This window comes from Dipodomys spectabilis, unplaced genomic scaffold, assembly GCF_019054845.1.
Source record: "Dipodomys spectabilis isolate Male_0828 unplaced genomic scaffold, ASM1905484v1 ptg000034l, whole genome shotgun sequence".
Lineage (NCBI taxonomy): Eukaryota > Metazoa > Chordata > Mammalia > Rodentia > Heteromyidae > Dipodomys > Dipodomys spectabilis.
Genome location: NW_024870711.1, coordinates 5,997,229 through 6,010,722, shown reverse-complemented (window position 1 = coordinate 6,010,722; position 13,494 = coordinate 5,997,229). Strand labels below are relative to the sequence as shown.

General features: G+C 38.7%; 1 pseudogene; it reads right to left on the bottom strand.

Moving 5' to 3' along the window:
* Positions 1-11,212: 11,212 nt before the first annotated feature.
* On the bottom strand, positions 11,213-12,748 carry LOC122105846 (annotated as a pseudogene).
* Between the last annotated feature and the right edge of the window lie 746 nt (positions 12,749-13,494).

Here is a 13,494-nt window from a genome sequence, read left to right as displayed (position 1 = left end):
AAGTAATCTCTCTATCTCCCTTAGGCTCCTCCTCCTTTTCTTAAATCACTTTCAATATTGTTCACTGTTATATTTTCATACATATGTATAGTGTACTTGACCAAGTTCACCTCTGCCATACCATTTCCCATTGCCTTGCACTCAGCTTGTACCTACTCCCAAAAAGAATCTGGTTCACATCCCTGTCATCAATTTTTAAGGGCTAGAGCCCCACATATGAGAGAGAATACATAATAGCTGCCCTTCTCAAGACAAATATTTGGCTTATTGCACTTAACATGATGCTCTCAAAAATCTATCCATTTTCCTTGAAGTCCCATATTGAAGTCTTTCATCACAGTTGGATAATAGTTATATCTGTGAAAGCTTAAGAGTATGCTGACAATAGAACAACACTGTACAGTGAATGATAAAATGAATCTTCTCTATATTTACTGACAGAAATTGATATAAGCCAAATGTGATGCTCAGTAAACGATAAAGGCTTACATTTTACAAGATTAGCAGTGTTTTCAAAACTGATGTTTTTCAATGTGTTCTTTAGGATTTGGGTGGGGTTTTTTTGTTTTGTTTTGTTTCTTTTGCTTTTTTTTAACAAAGGAAAATGGTCAATATACTCTCTTACTAATTAGTGCAAGTGTCCTAAGTTATTTTCCCTTTTTCCTCCTTCATTTCCTACTCACAATAAACTTTCTTTTCTCCTTCCCTCTTTCCTTCCTTCCTTCCTTCCTTCCTTGCTTCCTTCCTTCCTTCCTTCCATTTCTTTCTTTGTCTTTTTGCATGCATCTAACTATTTAAATTAAGCAATCCCACAAAGATATTCTAATGAAATCTTCCCTCTTGTTTCCTAGGTTTTACTCTGGTACTTGAATTGCCATGGTTATATCACTTTTGTGAATTGGATATTTTTAGCTTCAGTTATTTCATTCTTTTTTTCTAATCTTACCTTAGTATTTCATATCAACATTTCCATATCAGCAGGATTGGTTAAATCGGTAATTATAAAAGGTCAATTTTTTGTTTCCTATTCTTTCCTATTTCATTTTAAATGATGCTTATTCAAGGAATGTAAGACAGGATTTTGTCTCTGTCAATATTTAATTCTCAGTAAGGTGGTTACTATTCGATATCACAGGGAGTATGAGGGTTTTCCCTGAGACAGCTGAATTATTAGAACAATATTGGCACCAAAGGAAAAAAAAATGGAGCAGTCTCTGTGGCCTTAACCTTCACACATTTACCAAATTACTACATTCATTCTTAATCTTTTCATTTTCTCCCACTGGAATTTGGCCTTGGTCTGATGAGTGCCCCAGTCTCACGTGCTGAGAATCTTTGTTTTGTGGTAGCTTGCTTGCATATTAAGGGTATGAGTTTGGCACTTTCTGTTTTGTTTCCACAAATAATTTCTAGTACCTTGTATGGGCCTCTGCTTATACTTGATGTTGGACCTACTAAGAAAGAAAACACAAAACAAAGAGAACTTTTTGCCCTTCCTACAGTTCAACTAGCAGAAGAAATAAACACTATTCTTTTTACAACAAAAGAACCTAAAAGGTCTTTTGGCAGCACAAAAACCCATCTGTTATCTCTATGCTTTTTCAAATTTTGAGTAAGTGTAGGAGGCAAATTGATTACGGGAAGACTTCACAAAGGAAATATTACTTATGCTGAATTAGGAATAATCAGTGGAATTCCAAAAGATAGATAAAAGGGAAATATTTCAAGGGAAAGAAAACCTAGCTTATGCAAAGAGCATGAGAGATTAGAAAATGGCCCAGACTACAATTGGAGGCCGAGAGAAAGTTTGCATTAAGGATGGTCTTAAAAGCTTTATCAGTGGAGTGAAATTTATCCAGAATTTTGTTTAAGCAGGCTTGTAAAACCTTTCTTTAGTCATAAACTTTTACTCATTGGAACTTTGTGTTGAGTATGTTATCCACTTTTGGTTTCTTTTAGTTAGCAAACTTATTTTGAGATTCATTTTCACATATGCAGAAAAAAATTTTCTCTCATTGTCTTGTTGAGTATACCATACATCTGGCAACTTATCTGTTCACTTACTCCCTGATGTACAATTTAAATTGTTGCCAGTTGTTTCCTAAACAGTTGTTTACTAAAATAGCCTAAAGAGTTGTTTAAGGTATTTTTTATCACTTAAGGTATGCAAGTAAATAATAAGAAAATAAATTAAGACTAACATTGCTGTTGACATTTCTAGTAATTTCCTTCTTTGGGGGGGAGTGTATATCAATGTCTTTCCTGTAGAGTCAAAAGTAAATAGTGATTCGTTACATTTCTTTCCAGCTCCAGCTACAGTTCATACAGGATGGTAGCTTGACATTGGCTGTAGATGGAGAAATGAAACCACAGAATTAACAAATGCTACAAATGTTATTTTTATCCCAGAGATCCTGTTGTTAAGCATCTATGCATTAAACCTGTTATCCACCTCCTGTCTAATGAGGAGTTACTACAAGATTTTAATTGGGGTAGGACATTTAGGGTTGAATTTCTCTGGAATTTCCAACACTGCTGCAACAAATTACCCTAAACATGGTAGTATGAATCAGTAAAGGTTACCTTTATTATTGTTGTGCAGTTCTGAAGGTCAAAAGTAGAAAAGGAGTATCTAGGACTATTCCTTCTAGAAGCTTAGGAGATTTAGTTCCTTACCTTTCCCAGGTTACACTGAATGACTGGATTCTCCTTTCTTTCTAATTCCAAGCTAATCATGGTTGCAAAAGCCCTCCAGCTGTCCTTCCACAGTGAATATAAAGCCTGCCTCTTCTACTTTTCAGAACACTCGTGATTTTTATTGCCTACCCATGATACAGAAAGAACTTCTCACCTTAAGATCAGCTGACCAGGTGAATTCAATTACATCTTCAAACTTACATCCTCATCTCATATGATATAGTATTGCATATTTGCAATTTCCAAGTATTAGGATAAAGGCATCTTTGGCTGGACATTAATCCACCTTATACAGCACTGAATAAAATGTTTTCTGGAAGTAATATAAATGATGGGCTAAGAGATCTCAATGCTGTAGATTAGACGCATGTGGAATTTCTACCAGATAGGAAGTGTGTGGAGTATCTGAGACAGGGTGGAATCATAAATCAAGTTAGTGGAAGGTAGAAAACAATAGTGAGCAGCTAGGACTTATTAAGTGCATGGTGGATGTTTACAAAAATAAAATACCCAGAATTCCTCATATAATGACAAAGCCCATTGAGAATGAATAGCATTGTTGTTATTTCCATTGACAACAAAATGTAATCATTACCTTTTTTTTTTTTGTATTTGCAATAGTGCCTACTCACCTGCATATCAAAACCCTTATACACCAAATCCTGGTATCTTGATTCTATGAATCTTTCTTCTGTGCTTTTCTATTTGTTTTTTTACCATTCTGTTTATGACTTTGAAATAAGTCTTAATCAATTGAAGAGAAAGATAGTATTTATTTCTTCATATATTGTTTTACTCTAAATATTTGAGAAGAATTCATGAATGCAATCCTGACTTTGTTTCCTTCAGGTCTAATATCTTCAACTAAGTACCGTAAATCACTTGTAAAACTATTGTGAGCACAAAATGTTTCTCTCTGATATAAAACCATTCTCTATGTGTTATTACATAATACATATTATTAAAATAGTGCAATAAAGAACTATTTTATACTAAGTTTATGCCAGGGAATGAAGAAAACAAGCACTGACCAGATTTCGAGTAAAGGATTTCATAATGACTATTTATTATAAGCAGTAAGAACAGATGTTCATTTTATAATGAAGAAAATTGACAATTGAAATGATTCTGAATGTGTGGAGTGACCCAAAACATCTACAATGAAAACACAAAGTCAATATTGAACAAGTACGTATTGACTAAATAAACGAACTAGAATTTAAGGCAAAATAAATATTTCTTTTAAAACATTTCAAAGTGTCAGGAATTTTTGCTTATGCCTTTTATGACACTAGATATTATTTTTGTGGACATGGACATCAATTAAACCTGGAGTCATCTCAAGGATGAACAGTCTAAGAGATAAAACCATGTTTGGAATGGTGGCATAATGAAGAAAATGGCCTGTCCATTTATCACATGTACTTCTAAGCAATGTAAATTGTTTTGTTTTTTTTGTTGTTGTTTTTGCCTTTGGGGGAGTCATTTTAGGAGGGGCTAAAAGGGATGCAGAAATGGAGAGAGGAAGGATGAACAAATGTGGTCATGATACTCAGTATATGCGATGTGGAAAATGAATTATGCAACTTCTGGGCAGGTAGAAGAGATGGACATAAGGAGCTGGGAAGGCAAAAGAGACTTTTCTTAACTGGCAAAACAGTGGTTTCTCTACTTAACTAAATTTTAGTTATCTATGCCTAAAAATATTGCATAGAAATTTACAAAATAATTTGTAAGTTTTAAATAACTCACAAGAATATATTATTCTATTAGCTGTATTTTATTATTACTTATAGATTTCTTATTGTGACTGATTTATATGTTTGTATCTATCTATATATATCTTTGTGTTTTCTGAATTTTCATCTAGAAATGCCTTAGTCTAAAAGGAATAATGTGAACAGGTATGGATAATTATTTTTACTCTGGAGGATTTATTTCAGAAAACTTTCAAATGCTTATTTTCAACAAATGCCCTTGTTTCTTGTACAGAACTGATGTTTCAATTTGTGTTAATATCCAGTTACTTGAAGAGTGTACTTTGACAGCTTTGTAACACAAAGTCAATGCATTATGTATGCATGTATGTGTTTAAAATGATGCATTTAGCTTGAATATATGCTTATCAAACAAATGGATAAAAGACCACAATGTTACTTACTACTACTTCCTTCTTGGTGAACACTTCCTCCTGTTAACATCTGTTTCAAATTTAACTGTAACAAATACATTGAATTACATTTCATTTTGCCTATCGAGTCTCTGGTGACAAAAACCAAATGTACATTTTCAAATCAGTCTCTCATGTATCAAGCAAATTAACATTCTTCTCTTCATGTGGCTGCAGAGTTTCGATTCCACATGAATCCATTTGTGAATACAGTGCTTCTTGATTATTATCACCATTTTCACCATTCTCCTCCCAGCTCTCCTCAATGCCCCATGCCCTTCAATTTTCCTGGTTCCCTTTCTAACCTCTACCTTGAACACCATGGCTTTGTTCACTGCCTTTTCTTTGTCCATTCATCTGCCCTCTTTCCCCTTTTCAACTGGTATTGATTTTGTTAAACTCTAAGATAGCTGTCTTTTACTAGAAGAGTGAATGAATAGTTCTCATAAACTATGTTTTAAGATTATATTTAAATATATATTGCATTTTGAAGTAATTTCAAGCCCTGATAAACGTCCCCAAAATAGAGTTACTGAATGGTGTCAAAACAGTGAATTAATTATATGTAGTTCTAGGCCTAGAAGCAGGAAAATCAATGTTGTAGAATCTTTTATTTCCATGCCGTATGATTAAATTATATAGTAGACTTCTTCAGAGAACTGCTAGTATTATTTGGAAATTTTTCATGTTCTATATCATTGGTTAAATTCTCCTATTTTGTTTATTCACAGTGTGAAGAGATTGACGTGTCACATCTAATGTACATTTTGTTTTAGAAAACATTTAATTTTTTTTCCAGAGTTTCATTTCAATACAACAATAAAAAAAAACTTTAATTAAGTAGCTGAAACTCCTTATGTTTTTCAGAGTAGACGAAGTGGCATTCTAAGCAACACACAGACAGTGCAAACATTGGCTTCTGAGCATTTTCCCTGTGTGGGTGCTATTCCTGGGTCTTTAACTCAGGCCTGGGCACTGTCCATGAGTTTCTGTGCTTAAGGCTAGTGTTCTAGCACTTGAGCCACAGCTCCACTTCTAGCTTTTTGGGGGCAGTTAATTAAAAATAAGAGTTTCATAAACTTTCCTGCTTGGACTGGCTTTGAACTGCAATCTGCAGATCTCAGCCTTCTGAGTAGCTAGGATTATAGGGATGAGGCACTACTACCTGGTTGAAATTAGATTTTTAAGCATTCTCATGGATCAAACATTATTTAGTCATAAACAGTGAAATTATGCAGTTAGTAGGAAAATACGTAGCACTGGAGATCATCATGTTAAGTGAAATAAAGCCAACTCAGAAAGACAAATACATACCACATTTTTCCCATGTGCAGAAACTAGACCTGAAAAACAAAAGAAAAGAAGAGAAACATGCCATAAAAATGGGACTACTAGGGAGCTATGGGAAGTGGAAGGTGGAAATAAGGTTGGGTGAGAAAACGTGATCAAAATGAATTATATGTACATATGAAAAGTTCATGATGAAACATCTAATGTACTTTTTAACCATGATTATCCTTTATCTAAGAATCACAATCTCACTAATAGCCAATTGCTGCTCTAAATGGAAAAAAACCTGAGCTGCTACACTCTCGTAATAATATGCATATATCATACTTAACACATACATATCTGTATATATGTGTGTATACATATATATGAAGATTAACTTCTGAAATTCTTCAAATGCCATGTGTTTTTTTTGTATATCACACTTCAATTAGTATTTTATGACAAAAATTATGTATTCCAAAATACAACTTTCTATTTCAATCAAATAATTATGAAGCTGCATAGTCCAGTGCATGCAAGCCAGTAGAAGTGTAAGTATCTTTGGGTCCTGAAAATATGAAATTGATTTATCTGACTAACAATCTATCACTGAGCATTCCTCTCAGATTAAAAGAAACAAGTAAATCAATTTTTATTGTGAAAATTCCATACAGAAGGTTACAATTAGTAAGTCAATTTTTGTTGTTGGTGTTTCAAATTTATAAAAAGCTTAGCTTAAGAAAAATACTGAATTAACAAATACATATTCAAGCATGCATAAAGCCTAAATATTATTACTGTTAAAAAGAGCAACCCAAATAAGAACTCATTCTGTAATAATTGAAAAAAACTAGAAGAGAAACTGAGGTATTAACTTGCTAATTCATGTTCGCCATTGTTTCAACAGAAGCAGGATTTTCTTTCTTAATAGTCAACTTATTTCCAAATCTTTTATACTTCTCTGGGTATTTCAGTTATTCTATTATTTTATTTGACTTGTACAGAATAGATCTGAATACTGACAGATTCCAAATCTAAGCACAAGGAAGTTTTTGAAGACTACATTAAGCTACTACTAATTAAGCATGGTTTTCTCATTAATGGAATTGTGCAGAGGAGCGCTTGATGATGGTGCTACAGAATCCTCTTTCTTTGTTTTGTGTTGATTTCTACAGCTTTCTTTTTGTTAGCATTTTCTCCATTCCCCTGAGGCCGTTAAACAAAAGTAACAAAAGCTGACAACTTTCTTGAAATATTTGTATTGAATCCATCTTCTTTTCTCCCACTGCATCTGTCACCAATCTTCCTGAAGGAATAGAATCCCAACTTTCCTCATATACTGTGCTGTAAGCCAGCACTCTTGTGTACCTGAGTGGAGAATTCCCAGAAAAGAACAGTTCCGTAGTCTAATTTCTATCCCTATAATCAGCTTGTGGACACATGGAAGCATTTACATGCAATCAGAGAGTTTGTGCACATGCTTATGTGCCCTCTATGGAAATTACATATCTGTCTCCATATCCCTCCATCAATTGTTTTAGCCCCCTTGCAGTTTTATAGGATGTAAATATTAGTGGAATAATACCATGTTCTTGACTACCTACAAATGCTTTTGCCTATGTTACCCACAGATACTAGGTGTAGGGTAAAAACATCAATTGTTAGCAGATGGATTTGAACCCAGTAAATAGCACATCTCAGTGTCAATTAACATAATCCACATTTATGGCTAACAACATGACTAATGTGGCAAAAAAGGTTTCTCATATGGGTCGATGTCATCTACAATTATGACAAATACCTGCATATATGCAAATTTTTGTAACATTTTGTATTTTCAAAATATTAACAACTAAGTCTCTGAAAGCAAAGTTTCTCTCATTTATTCATTTCTGCATTCAAAGAGTTTTTGCAGTGCTTTTTGCATAAAAGGAACTTAATTGTGTTTATTTCACGAGTAAAAATTATACAATGTTATGTGAGCATAGGTAAAATTGTTTATCTTATTAAATCATCTATGCATCTATAATGAACTACTAAACAAAATGAGCATATGAAATTTAGGTTTGTATTTAATTAAAAACAAAGCTTATTCATACACTGGTATTAAAATATCTAAAAAAAAGACTTCCAGTTATTTTTGTAAAACAGCTCACACCCCACTTATTATTCAAATATATTTTGTTACAAAAGGAAAAAAATACAATGCAATATAAAAGATTGACAGCGTCATCAAGTTTATTACACGATTTTCAACCTATCAGAAAGACAAACAAATCACTGACAACAGGGAGACAGGGACTTGGCCTTTTTAGGGTTTTTTTTTTCTTTTTCCTTTTGCTATCAGGAAATAAAACTAAAAATTGGGTCCTTGAGTAAAAACAAAACAAAAATGGAGAGAAAATAACTCTCAGGGTAAACCCTTTTTCTGATATTCTATATACTGTTTTCTTTAAACTGTCACCTTACTTGGTTTTCTCTACATTTTAAAAAGACACCGGAGCTGCTCTGGAAGATAAGCACTAAGCAGCTCACTTAACACTTGGCCAGTTGGGCGGGTGCCTTGCTCTGAAGAGGAGGGGGGGGGGGGGGACAGGGGAAACAAGCTCCAATCCTGTAGCCTCTGCCCCATGGGAATGTGACTCTCCATCCCTGAGGTATCTCCCTCAGTGACTGAGGGGCATATTAGGTTTTTTGTTTTTTTTTTTTATTTTTATTTTTTGTGAACATACTGTACAGAGGGGTTACAATTACATGGGCAAGATAATGAGTACATTTCTTATCAAGCATTGCAGCCTCCTCCTTTGTTTACCCTTCCCATCCCTTCCCAGCCTCCCCCCCCACCCAATCCTCTCCCCCCAACCCCCCGCCCGCCCCCCCCCCCCCCCCCCCCCCCCCCGCACCAAAGTTGTAAAGTTTGTTTTCGACATGACAACTTGTACTTCTCATAGTTGCAACAGGTCCACCTGTATCCTTAAACGATTTGTTTTTCCCCATCTCCTCAACAAATTATACCGACATCAAATATAGTAAAAGCGGGGGTTATACTGTGGGGGAGGGACATACAAAGCAACAAAGAAATAATCTTATAAATGAGTTAGAAACAAATGCATGAAAGAAAAAAATATTTAAATAAATATCTAAGGGTTCATTTCCTAACATCACATTATCTGACCTTTTCTGCTTGACTCATACATTTACTAGATATTGCAAATAAGGGAAACCATGGGAACTATGTTTCTTTGGGCTTGGCTTACTTCACTTAATATAATTTTTTCCAAGCCTTTCCATTTCCTAACAAATGGGGCAATGTCATTCTTTCTGATGGAGGCATAGAATTCCATTGTGTATATATACCACATTTTCTTGATCCATTCATCTACTGAGGGGCATCTGGGTTGGTTCCATATCTTAGCTATGGTAAATAATGCTGCAATAAACATAGTTGTGCTGGTAGCTTTAGTGTGGTCTTGTTTGTAAGCATTTGGGTAAATGCCCAAAAGTGGGATTGCTGGGTCATAGGGGAACTCTATGTGAAGTCTCAGGAACCTCCATACTGCTTTCCAAAGTGGTTAAACAAGTTTACACTCCCACCAACAATGAAGTAAGGTTCCCTTCTGTCCACATCCCCTCCAGCATCTGTTGTTTTTAGAGTTCTTGATTATAGCCATTCTAACTGGGGTGAGGTGGTATCTCAATGTTGTTTTGATTTGCATTTCTTTTATGGCTAGGGAGGTTGAGCATTTCTTCATGTGTCTATTGGCCTTCCTTCTTTCTTCTTCAGAGAAGTTTCTCTTCAAGTCTTTAGCCCACTTATTTATTCCAAATGGATCAAAGACCTTGGAGTCAAAGCAGACACTCTGAAAACATTACAGGATGGAATGGGAGAAACCCTAGGTCTCTTTGGCTCAGGCCGAAATTTTCTTAATAGAGACCCGAAAACACAACAAATCAAAGAAAGGTTGGACAAATGGGATTGCATGAAGTTGCAGAGTTTCTGCATGGCAAAGGACATAGCTAGCAAGATCAATAGAAAGCCCACGGACTGGGAGAAGATCTTCACTAGCCATACAACAGACAAGGGTCTCATATCTAAAATATACTTGGAACTCAAAAAATTAAATCCCCCAACAACAAATTCTCAATGAGGGGCATATTAGGAATGTGCTGGAAACAGAGGAAGGGTTGTTCGGTCCATTTCAGTCTCTCCCCACTGAGCCAGCAGGGTCTCCAGTGGCCTATGCCTCACACTCCCATCTCCTCACCTTAGATGTCATATGCCCAACAGATACATATAAAAGTCATGCCCCATGTGGGCACTGCAGGACCCTACTCCTGACACCTCCTTCACCAGCATCATCATCACAAATTGCATGTTATGGGACCAAGCAATTCCTTTTGCCTGTGTAGAAAATGACCTTCAGATTGCTGGTCCTTAGAGCTCTGAGATGAATTCACTCAAGCCGGGCTCCATTTCTTCCTTGCTCTTTCCTTATGAGAGGTAGGAAGGACTGCCAGGCAGAATGTGGAAGGTATGGAGTCAATAGTCAAAAGGTGGAAAGAAAACACATTTGACTTGACCAGCGTACTAGTGCCAGATTATCTGGTAATAAGCAAAAGTGTGTACCTGGGAGATGCAAGCCCATGCTCCCATCAAACCTGAAGACAGAAGAGCCTATGGAAATAGGCCACATCCCACCCAAGCCGCCTCCTTCCCCAGTCCTCCTGGTACTTCTTCTTGAGGAAGAGCCCTACCTGTAACATGGAAGAACTCTAGGGAAAGAAACATTGAAGAACTGGTTATTGCAAGAGGCAATCACCGCAGAGGGTGGTAACTGGCCTGCCAGCCTTCCTAGCTGAAAGCAACCTACTGGACTGCTCTATTTTAGAGGGACAATACACTGAGGAGCTTGGGCTGCACGGAGTCAAAGGGTTAAGCAGCTTAATCTGGGAGGAAAGTAAAATAAACCATCAACCTGTGAGAGGGCAAAACCAAGAACAGTAGCTTTGCAAAAGGTAGTTAATGTTCCCGTGGTTCCCGTGGGAAGATCAAGGAGTTAAAGAAATGGGACACTAGCAGAGGTTCAGACCCTCTTGGTTCCCATCAAATCTAGGGCTGAGGGCAGGGCCCTGGGCTATTTTGGCACACCCAGTCCCTCTCCTGGATCCGACGTGGAAGATCCACTTCCTCTGGGAATAAGTCTTTCCATCGACCTTCCTACCGCACTGCTGAAAACTGAAGAAACTCGTTTCCTCAGACAAAACACCATTCTCTATGGGGACCAGGGGAGTGGACATGTTGCTCTTTTCCTGTCTTTCATGCTCCGGGTTCCTTTCTTGGCAATAATCATCATGCCGATCATCATTACGAAGCAGATCCCGGTGCCTTCTGCTGATCTCTCTGGCCCGATGTCTTTTCCTGGAAGAGCTCCCCCTGGCACCCACACTGGAGGACTTGGCCTGGAGGCCATGATGCATTAAACAGCACTTTAAGCAGGAGACGAGGACTGGGCAATGCTCATCATTGGAGACCGGGACTGTTAAACAACAGCAATGGCTGTGAGCGGTGTCGCGATTACCTCCTGCAATCCCCTGCACTGGCTGCAGATACAGCTTTGGAAATGGCACTGCTAGAAACTGCTCTGTTCGGTTTCATGATCTCTTCAGATCCCGCTTCACTCACTGTGGAAGGCGGGGGCCCCGACTCTCAGCTGCCATGGTGGTTATCGGGTGTGGAGGCCTTCATGTAAATCTCAGGTGGAGGCCCCACAGTAGCATTGGGGGTTGGAGTGGGGGAGAAGACTGGATTGAGGAGCAGGGCAGGTGGGGCGGCCCCAGGGGGAGGTGCGGCAAGATGAGGCGGTAATCGAGGAGGAGGGGGCCTGAGATGCTGGTAGGGGATGCCAGGAGGTGGAGGAGGAACCCCAAAACTTGGGGAGAGAGGTGGTGGGGGTGGAATTGGGGGTGAGGGCAGACCCATCCGGGGAAGGGCTGAAGGAGGGCGATTGAAGTAAGGAAGCACGCTGGGGGGCTTGTCCGCAGGAGTGGACGAGGGCACAAGGTTCTCCGAGGGTGTGGCTCGTCCATCAGCAGAATCACTAGAATCTGGGGAGCCCGTGGAGGGGTGCCCGCTCTCGGGACGCAGACGCACTCACGTTTCCGGGGCCCGTGCCTCAGCCTGTGATAGCTGCTCCCGGGTAGCCCGCCTCACACCTACTCTTTCTCCATTAAGAACATTTCCTGGCAGGGGTTCCCATGACTGGTGGACTGCATATTCTTTGGATTTGGCCATTTGCACGATTCTGTGCACATTTCAACTCCACCACATCATAGACTCCTAGAGAGCGAATAACCTGGATCCGCTGCAGGTCTGTGATCGACCAGGAGAAGCTGCCTACACAGACCGCTGCTCCTCTATTCCTTGGACCACTGCAGGTTTACAGAATTGCAGGCGCCTTGCTGTTGGGCTGGGGAGATGGCTCCTGGCAACAGAGGTGGTGGCTCAGCGCTGCTGCTTCTGTCGTCTGACAACTGGGAAGCCAATCTGACCTGTATTGTTGAACTCTGTGTCCTGGTATATGTATCAGTCAAGTCCACTCCTTCTGACATGGCTCCACAAAGAAGATCTAGGGCTGGGAGAATGGACGAAGTAGGAAAGTTGCCACCCCTCTCGGCCTCAGCACCAGCCCCATCCTTCAGGTACACACAGCCGGCCCCTGTCCCCGCGCCCCGGTTACCAGGAATCTACTTCCAGTGTTTATTAGCCCTTTTCTACCACGCTGTCTCTCTGTCTCTTTCTATATTAGATATTGAACCCAAGAATTCAGACTTGGTAGGAAAGGGTTCTATCTCTAATCACGTATCAGCCTTCTTGGACTTCTTAAAGCTTTTGAAACAATATCAAAAAGTAACATCGCTCTAATAAATTCTGCAAAAGTATGATGTGCACATACAAATTTCTGCTTCAAAAGAGAAAACCCATCGTAGTTTAGTGACTACCACAAGTTTACTTGACTACTTCAATCAGAGATTAAAAAAAAAAAAAACAGGTAGGCAATGCTGGCCATCCTGTTTATACCAACAGTGGAATGTAGGGATATGATAAAAGAGGGATGGGGCTGGGAAGGTGGCTCCGTGGTAGAGCGCTTGCCTTGCATGCATGAGGCCCTGGGTTCGATTCCTCAGCACCACATATGCAGAAAAAGCTGCAAGTGGTGCGGTGACTCAAGTGGTAGAGCGCTCGCCTTGAGCTGAAGAGCTGAGGGACAGCGCCCAGGCCCAGAGTTCAGGCCCCACGACCGGCAAAAAAGAGAGAAAGAGAGATGGAGGACAAGAAGTGAAACTATATTCTTAAT